The sequence below is a fragment of the Anabrus simplex genome, chromosome 6 (genome assembly GCF_040414725.1).
Source record: "Anabrus simplex isolate iqAnaSimp1 chromosome 6, ASM4041472v1, whole genome shotgun sequence".
Classification (NCBI taxonomy): domain Eukaryota; kingdom Metazoa; phylum Arthropoda; class Insecta; order Orthoptera; family Tettigoniidae; genus Anabrus; species Anabrus simplex.
Genome location: NC_090270.1, coordinates 252,615,285 through 252,636,321, shown reverse-complemented (window position 1 = coordinate 252,636,321; position 21,037 = coordinate 252,615,285). Strand labels below are relative to the sequence as shown.

General features: G+C 43.4%; 1 protein-coding gene across 2 annotated transcripts in view; it reads right to left on the bottom strand.

Moving 5' to 3' along the window:
- The window catches only part of Imp (IGF-II mRNA-binding protein), a 424,845-nt gene that overhangs the window by 236,680 nt on the left and 167,128 nt on the right, over positions 1 to 21,037 (bottom strand). The gene's annotated exons all lie outside the window — the stretch shown is intronic.

The following is a 21,037-nucleotide window of genomic DNA, read 5'->3' as shown; positions in this document are numbered from 1 at the left end:
TTGTAACACTCAATTAAGTTGCGGGTTTGTTAAACTTGAAGTTTACCGGGCCAGTTGACTGTGCTGTTAGGGGCGCGCAGCTGTGAGCTTGCACCCGGGAGATAGTGGGATCGAATCCCACTATCGGCAGTCCTGAAGATGGTTTTCCGTGATTTTCCATTTTTACACCAGGCAAATGCTGGGGCTGTACCTTAATGAAGCCACGGCGCTTCCTTCCAGTTCCTATGCCATCGTCGCCATAAGACCTATCTGTGTCGGTGCGACATAATGCCACTAGCAAAAAAATCTTGAAGTCTATTACGACTGTTAAAATAAGATATCCGTATCTGAGAGTAAGTGCAAGTTTCTCAGGTGGGCTGATAGGCTTCTTGTACCGATTGCGCGGGGTTTTCACAATTTCACTTTTTAAAAGTTAGAGAATATAACTAAACACTCAGTCTGAAATACTTCCTGAACTTTGTCTCATCACTTAAAAGATGCCTGTTAATTAAATTGTTATAGCGTCCTTCCTCATAGTGCGATGCAAATATACTGTTGACTTTCCTTCCTTTAGGGCCGCGATACCACATTAATTCTTCTTCTTCTTCTTCCATTCAAATGTCAAGGAAAGCCCTGCCACTTACGAAATCGCCCGTGCTCTCGTCCATTTCTGACGGACTGGACTGTGCGACTGGAGTCGTGTCTAAGAAAACACCCCACGTGCCCGTCGCTTGCGGCTGCTGTCGCCAACGTATATGGCGACACCAGTAGTTGCGGGCTTTGGCCGCCGTGGCGGCTACAGTCGCACCTTGGAAAACGCACCTATAGTCCTCAGCCCGAAGGCTGGTTGGATCCTCAACAGTTCCGCCATCAGCTGTCATAGATGGCCTAGGCATCACTGAAGAGGCGTACTAGGGAAATGAGGAGTGAGGTAGCTTCCCGTTGCTTTCCTCGCCGAGCCAGAAGTTGCATTTACATATCAGTCTGCCAAGCCCACTGAAATGCATGCACTAACTGACCCTATGAGCAATATTTTCACACCATTCATAGCAGGGACTGGCTGCAAAAGGAATAGCATTACTAGCATCACTCATACCTCAGTCACTTTCATTTGGTCCAAGCCAAGGATAAAGCTGAGACAGATCAATGAAAGTCAAAAAATTGCTCTAGCCTATACCAGAAGACATAGTGCACTGTAAACACTAGGTCCTGCCAGCAAAGGCACTCTTAAAGGGCATCATAATTAATATTTGATCAACAAGGGACAATGGAAAATTATTTGTCACAGGACGCAAATTGTCGCCTGTAACCTCTACCAAACCTATGACAGTAATTTGTTTAGCTTCAATCTGTCTTTGAATTCATCTGCACTACTGTATACTTCATTAGAACATTAGGCCGACGTTGATATAATCGTGGTCGTTCTAGAATGTTGACCATTTCTATAATTTCTTCGTCGGAAGAAGATGAGGAAGCCATTGAAAATTTTAACAAACACAATGTTAGCTGCTGATACTGAAGTACTGCGCATGCGCCCCAACAAGTTAACAAATAGATATCTCCTGTTCAGGGCCCTCTAAGCAAGCGATTTATCGAACCGATAGATGTATCTTACGTTCGTGCAACGCCAAAACATAAGTTAACCATTCGATACCGCTATAGGTTCGATATCTCACGTTCCGGAAACCGGGCACAAGTTTCCATAGCGTAAGTGAACGATAAATGATGTTATAAGTGATTTAAGGAAATGCATGCACTATCAAGGCAACTAGACAGGCCATAAGGTGACGTGCCAGATGCGACCGTGCCGCATGCGACCCGTGCCACTAGCGACCGCATAATCTGTAACCGTGCCGGATGCGACCGGCGTTGACAAGCAAATTGTAATTTATTAAGCTTTGTCATCACCCAAGATAAGGTAAGCTAAATCAGAACCAGAAAAGGTTAGAAAATTGCCAAAAATTGAGAACATTGTTTACGGGGTAGAGAATGAAACTGTCTTTGTTCTGTTCAACTACTAAACCGCAAACGGTGCACAACATTAATGTACACTGAATGAGTCATCCGGAAATACAACCTATACATCTCTTTACGGAGAGCGATTCGAACGATTGCATGATGAAAGGCTCACAAATAATGAGTACATCTCTTGCGAAAGTTTAAACAAAACATACATTACCGCGCGCGCGCGTAATCTGAACCCAATTCAAGAACTCGTTGAAATATGTGAGTGTAATATATAATTTGGAATGTCATAAACCGAGGTATTCCCTCCCCAAAGAAAACAGATGGGTCGTAAACAGGCATAACGCAAGAGATATTTCAAGGACAAAATCCTAAAAATTTGAGGGAAATGTACAACCAGGTAATCTTCTGCTGAATACTAGAACAACACAAGTTCGGTAACATTTTAACAAGGACTATTTGTTTTACAGTTAACTGATCTGTAAGTACAGCTCTTGAGGATCAACAGGACCAGACCCAAGATTTTCGGGAAACAGATTTTACAGAGCAGTATCTGTAATACTTTCCTGTAAAGTACCAGTACGGAGTGCAATTTCATTTCAACAGCAGCTTCGTTCCATTAGTCCAACCCCCAAACCCCATGGCGCTACAGCCCTGATTTGCTTCCGCCTACCAAGGAACAGCTGCTCAACCCAAAGACCTGCAGATTACGAGGTAATTGAGAATGTTAATGTGGACTTACCGTTCTTGTGACATCTTCTCGTTAAAATTTAAAAAAATTGTAAAAATGTCGAGATTTAAATAATGAAGCCGCAAGATGTTAAACCGAAAAGGTGCTGTGGACATTACATAATTCGTACTTCGTTCTCCAAATCAAGCAAGCTTGAGCTTGTAGTTTTACGTAATGTAATGTGATCATGGCCAAATTCATCTGCAGTTTTGCGCGGAATTCGATCCACAAATACTTTTCACTTCAAAAATTCCACACGAATTGGTCAGGATTCCAACCGCGGCCGGCTTGGTCAAAAGCCACTGCCTATGTCAATCGGATATCACGCCCTCTACTCTAATCTCGAATTTGACTATACGCGCCATATACATTCCATACCGCAACATACAATTGAAAAGACACCACAACAGACATGTAGAGGCTGCGTATGAAGCAATGAGAGTTAATTTTCGGCTTCAGCATGGCATAACATGAATATCATCAGGCAACGTCTTAACAGTAAAGACACGATTCGACCTCAATTCGCCGGCATCATGGTACGTTAAAAGAGAGCAAGTTCAGTTTTTCATGAAGTAACGAAAGCGAACCAAAACGTATCAACGTTAAGCTTACAGCACTTCTGAATCGATCCTTTGGAGGACTGCAGCTTATACATTTAATATCTTCACGACGCTGTCAAAGTTCCTCTCCTCCTGTACTTCAGAAATATACAGAGTTTTATACCACTCCTTCCAGTACCGCTGGAATAATCATCTCTGTGAGATATTTTATACATCTAATGTGTCAAATCGGCATAGCTAGTGATGTGCTAATAAAATTTCAGACTAACATAATTGAAATTTCAAGGTGCCGGTAGAAAGCACCTCGGTGGAAGAATCATTCAAATGAAGTCGTTCATGAGAGAATTTATAGCCAACCTCAAACGATTTGTCAAACGAGTAACGAGGTACTCAGAAACCTAAAGCATCTAAAGTCGAGATCTACAGAACAAGTAACCTAAATATAGTGCTAATAAGTTTTGTCATATAAAAATTGCATTGGTAACAGACATGAATGTTTCAAAAAACGATAGTAACAGAATTACTTGGAGAAGGGGGAAGGCAGCCCAAAGCTGTATGTCAATGACAGTAACACTACACTGCATGAATAGATGCAAAAGTGCAAGGAACTACAATAATTTGGAATACAAAATGAAAGCCTAAACTATGCTCGTAGCAAAACAGCAATTTACTAGCCTTTATCAATAAGATTCAGACTGGTTCGAAGAACTGAACTCACTCGAGCTACAAAAGAAAAAAAAACACAGAAGCGCGTTTAAGGACTAACCCACCCACCTGGTGAAGATCATGTCCAGCATGGACGACTTCGCTCCAACCGAATGAAAATTGCATTTCTAACATTTTCTCGGGTGGTGGGAGAATGCACAATACATACTGAACATAAAAACAAGTCCTTCAACTTTTAAAATATATTTAATCGTATGTCATTAATACAGTCAAAATGCACTCGTTCGATGTCACTGCAATTTGGTCAGCACCGCGCAGTTAAGTTAAAAAGGTACAGTATCCACCTTCACGTCCTGGAAAACACAAACATAATGTAGTTAGTTAGGAGTGACAGGCAAAATGCGATGAATAAAGGGAGAAGAGTGTGGCCTAATACCCTATCGTAAAACGCCTCACAACAAAAAAAAAAGATACACATGAAGTTATCTACCAATTAGAATTAGGTTGTTTTCGCGTGTTCTAGTCTTACATTATCTGCTTGTCACACCACGTGAAGCTATATAACCCATACTTTTTAAGGATCTGGAACGGTACATTCCACCGCGAGTTAGTGTAAGACGTGTCTCCTCCGAATGTTGAATCCTGAAGTGGGCTTGATGTCAGAAAGTTTAAATTCACCTCTGAAATTCTCTATACATTCTTGAAACTGATTCTATAGATATCTGATCCAATTTCTGCAGCAGGTATTTGTCCATTCTGATCTATTATACACTAGCATATGTTATTTACTGTAATTATTATTTGGGTATTATGCAGGTACCTGGAGAGCGATAGCTGAAATATAATCTTCAGCCTGAGTGCACCAAACGTCGGTCTGGATTGTTACACTGATATCAAAGAATTTACGAACCTCCGTAAACTTTATTTGTTGCTGAAATAATCTACCGCTGGATATAATACTACTTTCCCTCCGTTATAAAGTCCCTGTTGGTTTAGACTGTTTTCCACCACCGACTTCTCTTCAGTATTGCTCCAGTTTTTTGTAACAGAGAGACATTGCAGAAATGAAGGGGAAAAGGCCAGCCTAAATGAAAAGTGTGCTATGGCATGTTCCTACAATATAATTGGTTGGTCAAGGCGGCAGACTGCTACAAAATTAGGCATTTCTGAATTGGACGTTTGCTCTTCTTTGAAGCGAAGGCAAGAAACAGCCGCGCATAAAAATAAAGAGTACGTAGCGGGCGTCCTAGAACATCTGCTGCTGAAAAACACTATGTGATCTTAAGCAAGCGTAATACAAGGCTGTGGACATCTACGAAGAAAACAACAGAACTAAGGACCAACCAGTGTCAGTGTCGAATGTGAAATACCGTTTACGGCATGTTGGGTTGTGTAGACTTGTATCTGCTACAAAGCCTCTCGATACCCAGATATAAATCTCAGACTTCAGTGGGCCAGACAACACAAGTAATGGACCACCGACCAGTGGAAACGCATGCTATGGAGTAATGAGCCAAACTTTGAGAAGTTTAGTAAAAACGTCGTCAATATGTCCGCCATCGTCCAGCGGAAAGAAGTTGAAGTTAATGTTGCCTAACATCAACAGTGAAGCATGTGGGTTGTAGCGTACTGGTTTAGGGTTGCTTCGATAACAACACGGGAGGCTTCGTGAGAGTGGAAGGTATCTTGAGAAAAAATCAGCACCATCGAACTCCACAAGTAATACTGCGCCATCTGAAACTCAACATACTGGAAGAGTGTTTGTTCTCCAACAGGGAAACGACCCGAAACACAAAACAAACCTATGCAAGACGTATGTATTAAACCATTATCGGGAGTTCTACGAGTAATAACCTCCCCCCATCCGTTACCCGATTTATTACCCATCGAGTTGTTGTGGGACGAACGCGATCGTACATCAAAACAATCTTCCGGCGGCAACTATGGGGATCTTTGGCAATGAATCTTGTAAACATGGGGAACTACAACTACACAGATCTTGGAAAAAATTACAAGAATGATGTCACGTATTTATCGAGCAGTGATCTCAGCCAAGTGAAAGGCGTAGACGAGCGCAAAGTTTGAACAGTGCAGTTCTAAAAGACTTTTTTTTCCATTATTTTAGAGGCATAAATTGCTTTATACTTTTGTCAGTTTGGTTAATAAATGTATATCTCTGTATTCTGATTTAAAATATGTCATTTGAAATATCACCAACCTGCTGCCTAATAAATAACGAGAACTGGAGTTTTCGTAAGGCGAGTGTAAACTTTTTGACGCAGGTGCATAACTCACAGAATGTAAGAAGTATGCTATCGCCTTATAAGGGCACATTCAGTAATAAAACCTTAGAGACATTTTTGTTGAAATTTCAAAAACATGATTAGCAAGCAAGTAGTGACGTTTTGAATGGTTAGGAATTAATGAAAAGTATAGGGAAAGTGGGCTTTGATCTCCCAACAAACTGCACACCATAGCTACGGAGTAAAACAGTTATAAGAAGAAAGGTGCTTATAAAGTAACGTTGGCTGTAAACGTTAACGCGTGCAACGTGGTCCATTCTCGTTGGCATGATATTATATCTTTGCGAATGAAACGGAATGCAAGAAAATGACCAGTTACAGGCAAATTACCGCTAACGTGTGCTAACACTGCCCGGGATGAATTTATTTTATTTTTTGGACAGGGAGAGTGGTGATTTTCTGCTTCAATGAAGAAGGGCGCTTTATGGGACGAAATCGCAGTAAGGTAGTACTAGATGTTGTTGGCAAAGAGTGGATCCCTGAGGGTCGGGGCGGTAGAATGCATCCTCAGAAATCCCTGCCTGTCGTAAAAGAGCCACTTGTATCAGGCTCGTCACTTTCATTTTTCCATCCAACCTTCCTTGGTTAAACAGTGTTCTCTTCAGACTCCGACCAACGGTATTATATTAGCGAGGTCTAACGGTTCACATTTTCACGCCCCTCGTGGTCCTCTTTCTCTTGCCGATGTTCATTCTTTTGCATATTCCTTCTGATTAGTGTGAAGAAAGGATAGTTGTCTAGCTGTACTTCCTCTCAAAACAATCATCACCACAACCAACAGACGAACAGTGATGACAAAAGAGCGGTTGGTTATGCCAAAGGAGAGTGCAGGGCCCGAAACAGTGCGCCCACACAATTTTCAGCTAGTAAATCAAATACAAGAGGATGATGTCCCATAGCTAGTGAAGTTCCGGCAAAAGCTGCTTGTTCACTGCACAAAATTATTCGTGGTCCATAACATTCATTAGTAATTACATTCAAGCAACTTGAGCAACATATAGTATGCTGAATATACATAATTCCTACGTGCAGGGTCATTCGCACCTTCACTATCATATTACATCAGCATGAAGTTAAAATTTGTTCGCATTGCACATAGTTCTGACAACAGGCACTTTTCTAATGTGAATTCCACAGATCAATTTCACTAATTCGCACGATCAGAAAAACACCGATTTACTCTTCACTCAGAACTACCCTAGGGGATAAATTCCTCGCAACGCCCGAAAATAGGGCATGCGAGAAAAAAAAAAGACTGAAATTTTTCCTCATCTGCTGTCTACGTTTCCCTAGCAACGAGGTATTACGGTATTTATCTACATAAAATAAGTCTTGTCCGTACAATGCCCAGAATTAACAAAGAATGGTATTTCTGTATCGGTTGTGTCCACAGTGACAAGGACATGCACTATTTAATTTTCCGTAATTTCTGTCCGTATGTAGACTATGCATGTATACGAGAAAACGGCTAAAGAGAATTTAATGAAAATCAGTATGTAAAGTCGGGGAATAAGTCGCTACAATCTAGGCCACATATAATTTCGTATTTATCTCGGCTTTCCCCAACTGAAGATTGCAAAATATGAGAAATTTTAAAGTAATTGTGAGGAGTTGATTTCATACGGTTTGTTAGCATATTAACGTAATGGTTCTCACAACAGAGGCCTTTCTCGTGGAACATTATTTCCGGTCAGCCGATGGGGGGTAAGAATAGACGGAGTTCGCCTCGTGTTAAAGAAAAGTACAATGTTAGCTGCCATTGACAAGTTCCGCCATACAGGTTCAGTCGCATGTCAACGAAAGGCGACAGCAAGGCGCTCAAGAACAATCACCACAGACAAGAATCATGGCTACTACTTCAACAGTTGTTACAGTCCCCAAAACGTAGTCTACGACGAACATCGCTAAAACTCTAGTTTAAGCGATAGGTCTGTTCTGCGAGTGCCTAAAGAGAGCTGGATGGATTTACAAACCGCATTCAAGTACCTCAGGGTCTAACAGAAAGGGATGAGTGAGCCCGATTACAGCATTGCAGTCGCGTGTTGTTCGTGACGTATGAAGATCCAATTTCTTCTTCAACATGATTTTCGGATGAACAACTTTTCTTTTTTAGGTTCAAACGGCGTGATGTCACACAGAAATCACCATACAGTGCGCTGGTTACGATTTGATGCGCCGTGTCCGATCATGGAATACTGGGCGATTTTGTCTACGATGCTGCATAGAATCCGAAAACAGTGAACCAGGCTGTCTACAGAGAACTCATTACTACCCAATTATTGCGGGATATGTGCCATTCAAGTCGTGCCAGAAACTTGCCCCTCCAACGAATATGTACACAGCAAGATGGAAACTACAACCCACACCGCGGGGGAGTCAATTAACCATTCCGCAACGACAATTTGCAAATCGCGCAGTTTCTCCTGGAATAACATTCATGTACCCTCCCTACTACCCGGATCACACGTCCCCAGATGTATATATGTTGAAAGAATCTTATCAAGACGGATAAACCACCTACAAGGTAATTGCGCGAGAAGATAACGTCATTTTTTGTGTCCTTACAGCAACCTTCGTTAATCAGCACATTCAACAATCGTCAGAAACATCAACAATTTGTGGCATGTAATGGTATACCCGCTGTACAAACGCAATTGAAAAACATGCCAATGCCGTTTGCTTTGCCACATACGGTATACAGGATGAACAAAAATTGCCGCACTTGGAGGTCGGTATGCATTCCTCATCCCACTGCAAGACAAAAGTTTCTATAGCCAAATCAGATTTGGTGTTGTTGGAAAACAAGTCGAAAACGAAAACACTGTCACATCCTGCAGCGCATCGGAATGTAATGGAGAAACGTGCATCATCCCGCTCTACTGTAGTGTTGGCTACTGAATGTATGATTCGAAGCAGTGTATCGATTCATTCAAGTGTCCGAGTGAATCGATTCATAGGAACGGCGAGCTCACGGCACACGATTCAGCTTACTCCCAGCGGAGTGCTGGCGGGGAGCCGAGCTTCCGCTGCAGCGAGACAGTGGATTACGGCACACCGAAAGAATCGCGCGCACAGCACGCCTCAGTGAGACAAGATACACACGGCTTTTTATCGGCACACTGGACACTGGCGGAGAGCCGAGCTTCCGCTGCAGCGAGAAATACAGTGAGCCATAGCAAACCGAAAGAATCCTATGCAGTCATGGATCAGTGAGACAACACAAACACACGGTTCATTGCATTCACCGTCCTCTTCTTACAGGGAGGTTTAAATAATAGATGGATTTATCTGCAGTGTTAAAAAGGTAGTCTCAACATAATTCTCAAGTAGCTAGTAAGTAGGTGGGCTATTAGGTTATACTATTTATTATTTTAATGAATCTTAGTATAACTTTCGTTGGCATTTGACAATTAATTAAAATCGACTCTAGCCTGCCGTATGACTGAGTCATGCTCATGACCACTCAAAAGTACCAGTTTTATATTGGGAAGAACAACTCAGTATCTTCTCAGTTCGTATGTCGCATCGTTGCACAAGACTTCAATCATATATGGACAGTAAGTGAGCCTACTGACGCAATAACTTAACCAACAGTATGTTGCATCAGAAAACCAGTGGGCTACTGTACATCTCGGGTAGCCTATACAAAATATGATTATTTAAAACATGCTCTGCTGATAGAAAAATATATATTTTCAAAAATGACTGAGCGAGTTGGACGTGCGGTTAGTATCGAGTAGCTATGCGCTTGCATTCGGTGGATGGTGGGTTCGAATCCCACCGTCGGTAGCCGTTAAGATGGTTTTCCATAGTTTCCCGCATTTTTACACCAGGAAATCATGGGACTGTTCCTTAAGGCCATGGCTGCTACCTTCCTAATCCCCGACCTTTCCCATCCTGCGTCACCAGAAACCTTGGATGTATTAGAGTGACTGGCATTTTTTTCTAAGAAACGGGTTCATAGTATGAAGACCAGATGGCAGCAGCGAGCACTGAATGCTGTTGCTGCTGTCTTACCATTACATACTACACAGATGCAGTAGGAGCGGTGACTCTAAATCGGATCACTATCGATTCCGTAACGTGAACGCAATCAAATGAATCGAATGTCCCATCACTACTCTACCGTACCCGCCGTCACAGCTCAATGAGTAGACGGATGGGTTATCAAACCAACATGCACCATGGAGCTACGGCTCAAATCTACGTCAGGTTGGTTTTTTATGTATATATATATACATATATATAATTCCCGTCGTGTAACTGCGTTTGTAAGCATGACATCCTGTTGTCACATGACAATAGTCCAACACATGACGGTATGATCCATTCAACTGAATGCATGAGTCGACTAACCACGCACCGCACAACCATAATTGGTCCTGTGAAGTGCACGCAGGACGGCTTCTTGATGGAGTACGCAAACGGCGAATACGTCGATAAGCTTTTAGTGTTGGGTGCATCCGATAACGAAGCTTCTGCTGCTGTTCGTGAGTATGCAGCACAGTACTCTCAAAGGCGCCATCCCGATAAGAATGTAAGAATGTTTTACGTCGCCTTGAGCAACGCCAGCGGGAAACCGGTTATCTTCGTCCACACGCAGTGGACAGAGGTCGTCCAAGGACTAGACGTACTCCACAAACAGAGGACGACATTCTTGAAGCCGTTCACCATTCACCTCGGCGAAGTACCCGTGACAATGCAAGGCAATTCCAGGTATCTCAAACACTGGTTGTTGACGTGTTGCACGACGAAAAACTGCATCCATATTACACGTTAACTCAATACCAGCAACCAGAAGACCGCACTCAACGAGTACAGTTCTCTGAATGACTTTTGCAACTAGTTGAAGATAATGAACATATTTAAGAGAACGTGTCATGGAGTCACGAATGTAGCTTCACTCAGGAAGGTATTTTCAAACCATCATAACAGCCATTATTGGAGTGCCCACCACCCACGTCACCAACCATGAACGTTGCTTTCCGACTACGCTTTGGCTGGAATTGTGGGAGGAGTGCTTTTAGGCTCTTGCATACTGCCGGACAAGTTGAATGCGCTCCGCTATCGAACGTTTCTGGCCGATATATTGCCTGACGCTTTAGAAAACGTTCCGCTTGGTGTTCGACGACAGTTATGGTTTCAGCATAATGGTGCACCGCCACACTTTGGAATGACTGTGCGTAACTGGTTAAATGAAGCGTTTCCAAGGAAAACTGATTCATCGTGTAAGTCCAATGTTCTGGCCTCCACGTTCCCCGGACCTTAATCCAATAGATTTTCATTTGTGGGGACACTTAAAGAACATATTCAAAGTACTCCACACATGGACGTACAAGACCTAATAGCTCGCATGTATGCTACATCAGCAATGGTGGATGCAGGTGTGTGGCGTACGGTCCGGCAAAGTATGCTCCAGCGAGTGGCGAAGTGTTTGCAAATGCACGGTGGTCGATTTGAACATCTGCTGTGAGGTGAACGTTGCTCCTAAGTGTACGTAGCGGCTCTGCGAAGATAAGACTGGACATCAAAGGTACACTATGGAATTATTGTGCGTATCATACTAGGCAATCCAGTGTAGCCTACCTACTGTGAATTGTGTTTCCTTGTACCGCATTGGATAGAGACGATGTTACTGTATCCACTATTATGTTCTACGTATTGGCTTTATTTGTACCATGGACGAAACAAAATGGTCGTTTACGCCTGGAAGAAGTTTATGTTATGTTTGAATGTTTAAATAAAGGTAACTGTAACGGTAAGAGAGAACATAGTGTATTGCACAGTGGAGGTGTACACTGGACACAATTTGATACATTAGCTGAAAAAAAATGGCGCGAACGCGACTCCAACAACGGCGCGTCCGCACAACGGGCCTTTATGGCATTACCTCGTCTCACTGAGCTCACGAGACAGCTCCGTCAGAGCGCCGCGTTCATACGACCCGTGCTTGGCCACGCTGCCCGCCGTTACAGCGTTGCCAGAGCCTCGATCCTTACCTCGCATTTCTTTCTTTTTTTTTTTTTTTTTTTGCTAGGGGCTTTACGTCGCTCCGACACAGATAGGTCTTATGGCGACGATGGCATAGGAACTGGAAGGAAGCGCCGTGGCTTCATTAAGGTACAGCTCCAGCATTTGCCTGGTGTAAAAATGGAAAATCAGGGAAAACCATCTTCAGGACTGCCGATAGTGGGATTCGATCCCACTATCTCCCGGATGCAACGTACAGTGTTTGTCATTCCTAACACTTAGTTTTGGCAATAAAATACATAGACACAACCGAACATACTATCGGCATCTCACGGGAAGTCGCGGCAGCTTGTAGGTACGGCACGAGTAACAGATACTACACTAAACTACATTAGTTGTGATAAACGTGCGAGCTCTATGAAAAAGATCCGTGTTCATTATTAAACTGTTCATTTCGCAGTACTTACAGTAAATGAGTAACTGAAGCGAAATTGCACTAACAATTTGAAACTTCACAGCAGCACCTTAGTTCACAGAACCACCCGTACGGAACCGGTGTTTCTTGTCAGGCCTCGAGACTTGAGATTGGCGCATGCGCAGCAGCCACATGTATACTCATAATTCCACCGAATAGTGGAAATGAACGCTGCCTAGTATCACTCCGAATTAAAATTGCAGTTAAAATTAACAGTCATGTATACAGGCAGGATAGTTCAATATTACTCTTATCCCGTTCTGTCGGGGAGATGCTGACTACTGCACTACTACAGAACACCGGAAGCCATGAGCTACGCCAACTTGTTTCTCAATGCGGGGAAGGGAGAGACGACCTAGGGTGAATGAATTAACTACAGTAATATACATTTTAGTTATCTAATTGTCGGCCACTCCTACAGCCATTTCTTGATGAACGCAGTGCTTTTGCATCCGTTTCTCGGCACAGACCAGAGCAAAATGTAGCTTCCACCGAAGTCCCAGTCTCGCCCACGGCTGAGACAATATGGAAGCTGCTGGAGTATAAGTAGTGCTGAACAATGACATTCGTAGCACGACCAGTGTGTCTGATTGTTATGAAGGGTGTTGCTCATAGGGTCAGTCGTGCTGCAATAGCACTTTCTGGCCCAGTGAGGAAAACAAAGTCGAAATACCTCACTTCTCACCTTGCTTTGTATGCCTTATTTTGGGGCCACCGTCGGTTGTTGCAGTTTCTCTGTAACTCATAACCTTTGGAGGTGCTATTTAGGGATCCAACCAGCCTCTGGGCTGATGAACTAACAGACAGACAATTGTCTACTTACATGAGGCAAAAATACAGCCTGAGGTAAGGATATAAGTTTCCACCAAACTTGGTGCAATACGAATTCAACGTAAATTCCTATAACATCCTACCAACTCCAGATGTCAGTCTAGTAAAGTGCCTTTCCACTAAACTGTAAGAACTGAACGCCGTTGTATGCGTAGGTCCATTAGCATCCAGTACGCTACACAATTATAACATACGGGGGCGGATCAAATATGCCTCCCTTACACATTTTCTCCATCGGAGTGGTAAGGTTTTGACAACGGCCCTGATAGAAAGAAGCGGGGCGTGTACAGGAGCGGTTAAAAAGCTTCCATCGTAAAGTAATCCGAGAATCGGCATGGTCCACTTAAAGAATATTTCTTAGAGTATAATTCCAACCTGATACTCTGTTGAACGTAAAAAAATATTGGAACTTGCAAAGAAGTCTAACACATGACAAAAATGACGAAACAGCTGCTCTTGGTAATGTGCAATAGTGAATATACAAAGGATACTAAATGAAATAGTACTTTGAAGGTAGAAATTTCCTACTATTTAGAAACTGTTTATTTCAGCTCTTAATGAAATTAGTAGGAGATAGATGGTACATAACCTCGTTCTCTCATGTGTCATCTGAGCTAAGAGAGCAGCAGTTGGGCGTAATCCCGGAAGTTGAGGATGCAATAGGAAATAATAGTGATAATTTTACAAACATATTTTTGATAGCGACACTGATAAATACTATGTCAAACTCGCTGGCTGAATGGTCAGTGTACTCTTCGGTTCAGAGGGTCCCGGGTTCGATTCCCGGCCGGGTCAGGGAATTTAACCTTCATTGGTCAATTCCAATGGCACGGGGGCGGCGTATTTGTGCTGTCCCCAACATCCCTGCAACTCACACACAACACTATCCTCCTTGGGAGGGTCTCCCTTACAAGGGCTGCACTCGGCTAGAAATAGCCACACGAAATTATTACCACAACACGCAGTTACCTTACATGGCAGATGCCACCCACCCTCATCGGAGGGTCTGCCATACAAGGGCTGCACTTGACTAGAAATAGCCGCACGAAATTTAAAAAAATTAAAATAAAGACTATGCACCAGAAGAGTGAAAGTGAAGATGAAAATACAAATGTTTGAAAGCTAGTGCTTGCCGAGAGACCTTCAAAGAGGGATAAAATGGGCAGTATTACACAGGAAACTGGCCATGTAATTGTTGGGAACAGGAAATTTTTTTGCACCAAATGCTGTGTAAGGTACTCATTCTCGAAAAGCGAGAGCAGAACGAAAACAAAAGTGGAACAGTCAAAAATATATAACTAACGACCAAAACGAAAGAAGTTCAAGCTAGAACTCCAAAACCTCTCAAAATATCTTTGAAATGCAAAGAAAAACTAAACAAAATGATTGAAGAACAGGACACAGTCGGGACAAGAGTTTTGTGAATATTGGGGGCTCTTGGGAGATCGAGGCAATAGAGCAAGCTATGTGGTCAGCCTCGCTGAGTCGAAAGCACTTGCAACATCACGGAAAAGGACCAAGGAACCCGACAAAGAGAAATGCTGTTACTCATTTGCTTCATTTCCGAGTAAAAGGAGAACGATTTCGGGTGTTGCAGAGGTTACGTGCCAGAAGCGACCGTGCCGGATGCGACCGGGCCATTATCGTGCAGCTAGCGACCGAGCGGACAAGCATCGTGCAACATGCGACCCATCAATCACTTACAACTGATCTGCATTTAGGGCTGTCACCAAGTGGCAGATTGCTTATTAGTTACTAAGTCTTTTCTAAAATAAAGGTCTGATGCCGTGGTTAGCCGGTTCGAGTGTCGTTGGACGAAAAAATAATAATAATGTTGCTAGCTTTACGTTCCAGCAACTATGTTTCTTGTTTAAGGAGACGCAGAGGTGCCGGAATTTAGTCCCGCAGGAGTTATTTTAAATGCCAGTGAAACCACCGACACGAAGCTGACGTATTTGAGCACCTTCAAACATCAACCGGACTGAGCCAGGATCGAACCTGCCAAGTTGGAGTCGGAAGACCAGCACCTCAACCGTTTGAACCACTTAGCCTGGATGCAAAACATTTTCTCCGTCAGAATGTAGGCCGGCAGGGTAGGAAAGTTGGTGGTATACAACTTGTAATCACTAGATTGCATGCCAAAAGCCTGGATTCAAATCCAAACCTCTTCGCATTGTTGAAATTGAGTGAGGGAATATGATTCTGATTATGGTGATTCGTCCGTCGGACGACGACGTAAAATTCTGAACAGACCCCTAGGTGTTATTCGAGAGGAGTAGGCTACGTGCCGACACCGGGTTTCACCCTCTTCCTACCTCATTATCACAATCTCACATCCAAAAGCGCAAGCCGCCCAAGGGCATCAGGTAGAAAGACCTGCACCAGGCGAGCCGAACACGTCCTCGGGACACTTCCGGCAAGTAAGTAGACCTAAGCCATAAATAATTTCAGAGAATTAGGAAATTTATTGAACATCTCCCCTGGTAAATGATTCCAGTCCGTAACTCCACGTCCTATAAACGAACATTTGCCCCAATTTGTCGTCTTGAATTCTAACTTCATATTGTAACTTCCTACTTTTAAAAACACCACTCAGACTTATTCGTCTACTAATGCCATTCTACGCCATCTCTCCACCGATAGCTCGGAACATCCCGCTTAGTCGAGCAGCTCGTCTTCTTACCTCTATTTTTTTTCCTGGTGGCTTTACGTCGCACCGACACAGATAGGTCTTATGGCGACGATAGGCTAGGATAAAGCTAGGAGTTGGAAGGAAGCGGCCGCGGCCTTAAGGTACAGTCCCAGCATTTGCCTGGTGTGAAGATGGGAAACCACGGAAAACCATCTTCAGGGCTGCCGACAGTGGGATTCGAACCCACTATCTCCCGGATGCGTGCTCACAGCTGCGCGCCCCTAACCACACGGCCAACTCGCCTTGTACTTCTTAGTCATCCCAGCCCAAGATTTGCAACATTTTCGTAACGCTACTCGTGTGTTTTGTTACCAAACATTATCGACTGTTTTCTGAAAGGGTTTCAACCTTAATTTCGGAGACGAAGGTACACTGTAATTAGATTCTGAAACAAATTTAGATATGACCAGCTGATGTGCCCATGCTTCGCTACGGAATCCTACAAAGTATTCAGAATTCTAGGAGTTAATACACGTTGTGAGTAAGATTATATTAAATTGCATAGTTGTTAAAGTTACCCAGCGAAACTCACCATACGTCTTTTCTCATGTGCATACTGGGTTAGGGAATTATAATCGCAGTCTAATGTGAAGACTGGGTTAGGGAATTATAATCGCAGTCTAATGTGAAGACTGGGTTAGGGAATTATAATGGCAGGTCCTCTTGCCTACTATCAGTTCACAATGAACTTGGGGAGTTTTTCATTACGATGGCAGGCCCACTTCCTACTGACAGTTCAGTTGGGCAGTTCGATGATAATGGCAGACAATCACCCTCCATCTGCCTTTTTACGTCCTCAGAAAGGCTGTTCTTGTGGTTTTCCCAAGTGAAATCATCATAGGTCATTACAATGAAGCCAGTAGGAATGTCACGATTACAAGCAATATTATCATATGAAGTACTCAAATAGAAAATCTCACATTCTCTCATTTTTAACGAAGAGTGCTATGCTGCCGATCTAACTAACCAAAGTTCCCGACCTGGAATCACCTGGCCGCAGACGGCCGTGAAAACTCCTCTGCCATTATTCCTTTAAGAGTGCACACTACTTATTCCAATCAGCGCCTCAGAGCAAGGATCAAATGAGTCGAATACTATGTTAAACCTGTGCGTTACGTACCAGTTGTATCAGACAATCGAAGAACCAGCGGAATGTCATGCTAAAGAACAGAGTTATCTAACTCCATATCCCTCTGTGGGTGGGGGCAGTAGAATAACATCCATGTTATTCCCTGCCTGTCGTAAGAGGCTCTCAACTTGGAAGCGTGGTCTGGCGACCACGGGGCACTGAGTTGAGTCCTGGCACTGCTCCCACCTACTTGTACCAGGCTCCTCACTATCATCTATCCTATCTCATCTCCGTTGGTCAACTCTCGTTCTTTTCCGACGTCGACGGTATTTAGGGAGTCTTTCACTTTCACGCCCTTCGTGGCCCTTGTCTTTTTTCGCTGATATTTTCATTTTTCGCAGTGTCGGATGCCTTCCATTTTTTTCTCTCTCATAATCACCACCACCGCATTAACACGTAGAATTTCTCCTCTAATGGTTGGCGTCAAGAAAAACACCCAGCCGTAAAAGTCTGCCAAATCTGCTACAAACCCTGACCCGCATTGAAAACCGAATAATGTGGGGAGTAATAGAAACGAGCCCAGTGGTATCACTGCTCGCTTCTCACCAAGTCAGTCCGAGTTTGATTCCCGGCCAAAACGCGTTGGATTTCCGAAATGAAATGCCACGTCCTATGGGTAGGATTCGACATAACAATGGAGGTCCTGTGGCTTATAATCACAAAAGTAAAAGTCACGTAAAACTCTATGCGTATTTAGTTTTTAATAGAAAAACATTAAAGAAACGACAAAGCGTTTATGTACCTTTTAGAGAATATCACACTTGACCAGATTTGCCGTGCGAAATGATTTTCATTGTTACAGCAGTGTTCGAAAACACCATTGGCGGTAATACATGCTCGGCACCTTCGGAGAAAATTCTCTTGAACCCGCCGCAGTACCCCGCCGTTTTGACTGATGTCCTGAGCAGCTCCCAAGACACATTCCCGGAACTCTTACAGAGTTTCCACTTCTCTGCGATAAACCTTAGATTTCATGAACCCCTTAAAAGAAGTAATCTAAGGGGTTTTGATCGGACTTCTTGTCGACCGATTCATCGCTGTGGATAGGCGGCGTCCAGGTGACGGCGCACTGCGTTGGTAAAGTGCGGGGGTGCTCCACCATGTTGCAACCACAGATTCCGTCGCGTATGGAGTGGAACATTATCTAGTAGTAGTAGTAGTAGTAGTAGTAGTAGTAGTAGTAGTAGTAGAGTGCCTTCCAGAAATTGTAGATAATATACGACCGGGCGAGTTGGCCGTGCGGTTAGAGTCGCGCGGCTGTGAGCTTGCATCCGGGAGATAGTGGGTTCGAATCCCACTGTCGGCAGCCCTGAAGATGGTTCTCCGTGGTTTCCCATCTTCACACCAGGCAAATGCTGGGGCTGTACCTTAATTAAAGCCACGGCCGCTTCCTTCCCACTCCTAGGCCTTCCCTATCCCATCGTCGCCGTAAGACCTATCTGTGACGGTGCGACGTAAAGCAACTAGCAAGAAAAAAAAGATAAGATACGCTAGCCATTCTATGAGGTAATACCACAGATCCTCTGATAATGCTCCCCAAAATCCCTGTCCAAACATTAATGGGAAAACCGAACCTGGTGGTGGGAACGTCTCATAGCATGGGGCTTGTTCTCCGACTACACATACGTGTTGTCAAAACTGAAGCTGCCATTCCTCGTAAACGAGACCTAACTTGTGAACATGGGGTTGAGGATGGAGCTATTCACAGAAGGCTATCTGCGGTGCATAATTTCTTTCCAGTAGTGCTGAACACACTGCAAATGATACTGATGTTGCCGGTCTTCCCGTTATGTTCGTAGGGCGGTCCACTCCTACCACTACCGCGATTTGGCGAGTATTGCTGCTGAGGGTCCACTGCAGTAAATGCTAATATGCGGTTCTCTGTACGAAGATCAGGCAGACCCACCAGCTTCGCGCATGGGCATGGCGTTTCCAATGTCAGCTATTCTCTGTAGGGTCTATACCTGCTACAACACTCCTCACTAGAAGACATAACAAATCATTGATTGATTAATTAACATTGTTTAGCATCTGGCTTTTGATGCCAAGAGTGTCCGAGGATGTATGCTGTGTGAGGGTGTTGCCTGCGATTGTAATTGCACGGGCCATCAAGGCATTTTCCTGAAGATGAAAATGGGAAACCACAAGAAACCATTTTCGAGGATGGCCAACGGGGTATTCGAACCCAGCAACCTACAGATGTAGCTGTAACCAGTCGAGCTGTAATGCACTGTCATAACCTGCTTGGTACCTTCTCCCAGGCATGGAAACGCAGCTCCAAATATGGACATTTTTTTAGGAAAAGACGTAAACACATCACCATATTTCGTGTTGTAAGACGAGTTTCCCACAAAAGTGTTACATAATGTAGGGGCAGCAGCTGCTTATGGGACTTGTTGAAATGACATTACACCCCGTACTGGTACTTCACAGGAAAGTTCTTGAAAAGCAACTGAAGGAAATGCTGCTCTGTCATATATGTTTCCCGAAAATCCAGGGAATGGTCCTGATGATACCCAACAGCTGTTCTTACAGATCAGTTGATTATAAAACAAATAATCCTTGTTAAAATGTTACCGAACTTTTGTTATTCTAATATTCAGCAGATTACCTGGTTGTGCATTTCCCCCAAATGTTTAGGATTTTGTCCTTGAAATATCTCTTGCGTTATGCCTATTTATTACCCATCTATGGTTTCTTTAGGGAAGGAATACCTCGGTTTATGGCATTCCAAATTATACATTACACTGACATATTTCAACGAGTTCTTGAATTGGCTCTCTCTCTCTCTCTCTCTCTCTCTCTGTGTGTGTGTGTGTGTGTGTAGAATGATCTATGTTTTATTTAAAATTTCGTAAGAAATGTACTCATTCATTGTTATTTATTAGCCTTTCATACAATCGTTCTAATTGTTCTCCGTAAGGAGCTGTATGGGTTGTATTTCCCGATGACTAATTCAGTGTACATTAATGTTGTGCACCGTTTGCGGTTTAGTAGTTGAAGAGAACAAAGACAATTTCATTCCCTACCCCGTAAGCAGTGTTCTCAATTTTTGGCCATTTTTCTAACTTTTTCTGGTTCTCATTTAGCTTACCTTATCTTGGGTAATGACAAAGCTTATAAAATGACAATTTGCTTGTCAACGCAAGTCGGATCCGGCACGGTTACAGATTATGTGGTCGCTAGTGGCACGGGTCGCACGCGGCACGGTCGCATCTGGCACGCCACCGTTGCGGAGGATATTTCATGAATACCCTTGATGAGTCCAAATGTTCATTAGACGTGCACTTACCAATCGACAGGCTAATGTGTCTGGAACTTTAAATGGTGACAGGGGAAAAACATCACTTGCTAACGAACACCCTTCTGAGGTACTAAAAGACGTTAAGACATCAACATCGCATCTCCTCATTATAAATCACACTACATACGCAGAGAAGGGAGTAGTGTTATCTACCATAATATCTGAGTTGGCCAACAATGTGCAAACTCTGTGATTGAAAGAATTGGCCAGTTCCACGAGGTGAACCTTAAGCAGACCCTACACGGTCAATAAAACTGCCCGTACCGAAAAATATTGACAGTAATACTGATAGCGTGTGGACTGGAATGATGGAATGAAGCCCAGTACTGCAGCAGATCCGGATTTCCTGATCTGCGAGCGTCAGTACTGTAGAGTGGTGGGGTACTGACAGTTATATTGACCGTGTGAGAGCGTTCATTATTTCTGTCAGTAA